This window comes from Sinocyclocheilus grahami, unplaced genomic scaffold (genome assembly GCF_001515645.1).
Source record: "Sinocyclocheilus grahami isolate Dianchi unplaced genomic scaffold, SAMN03320097.WGS_v1.1 scaffold1217.1, whole genome shotgun sequence".
NCBI classification, from domain to species: Eukaryota; Metazoa; Chordata; class Actinopteri; order Cypriniformes; family Cyprinidae; genus Sinocyclocheilus; species Sinocyclocheilus grahami.
This window is the reverse complement of record NW_015506396.1, coordinates 111,089-112,316: the sequence shown is the minus strand read 5'-3', so window position 1 is coordinate 112,316 and position 1,228 is coordinate 111,089.

Here is a 1,228-nt window from a genome sequence, read left to right as displayed (position 1 = left end):
AAATGCATAAATGTAAATAAAATTAAACTAAATAAACATGTGACTTTTTTAATTTTACAAATTAATAATTATCTTAATACATATAGCTTTGAAAAAAATATTTTTTTATATATTATGACTAAATGCATAAATGTAAAAAAATTTAACAAAATAAATATGGGACTATTTTTACAAATTTAGGGGGCAGTAAAATCATACACTGTATACATCACAATATAGTTTTACAAGACATTCCGTTATTTTAGTTTTTTTTATTCCTTTTGTTTGGATCTTGATGGACACAAACCAAAAGATCAGATAATTCATACAGCGGAATGATAAATCTGTTATAAGTGCAAAACAGCTTCACATTATCAAACACTTGAGTTATGAAAGGGACTAAATAAACCATCCTGACTTGACTTCAAATTATAAGAAGCCTTTCAATGAATAATTCATCTAAAAAAGCAAATGCATCTTCTCACTGAAGAAAGTAAATCATTTGGGTTTGGAACATGACAGTCAGTGATGTTCTTTTCTGGATGAACGGCTGCGTAAAGAAAACATCTGTAATTTGTTTATATCTGGCCACATTTATGTTTAGAATAAGTTTCCAAATGTTCCAGAAGGACACTCAACAGTTCCTGTAAGTGAAGTGCAAGTCCTGTCAAAGACCTCTGCTCAAATTCTGCTTTTTAACCCGTTTTGCATGAAAGAAAGTTCACAAATGAGATCTCTGAGCCAGCAATGAGATTAAATGGAGACTTTTGCTGGAGTCTCAGGCTTCTCAGATGTTTCTCCTGAGATATATGTATATATATAAATACATTTATGTATATATGCTGTAAACAGCAAAGCTTATTAAAATATATTTTTCAAATTGAAAACATTAAATTAAATTTCAAATGCCAGAATATATTACAAAACGTACTTCAAGGGGCGTGAAAATACATTACAAATCATGAAATACATTTTTATTAAATGCAAAAATATGTATATATTTTGGACAATATATGAAATATGGCACTAAGTAATAACAAATAATTCTATAATTAATTGCAAAATTCTAATGCTATATTTATGTAAATATATTGTATGCAATTATATAATGTAAATGTTATAAATTAATTAATCATTAAATAAATAAATTCATTTCCTTACTGTTTTCCACTTTTCTTAAAATTTTACAGTATTGTATCGAAGCATTCTTTATATCCCATTTCACATTATCCCACCATATTGTTTTTTC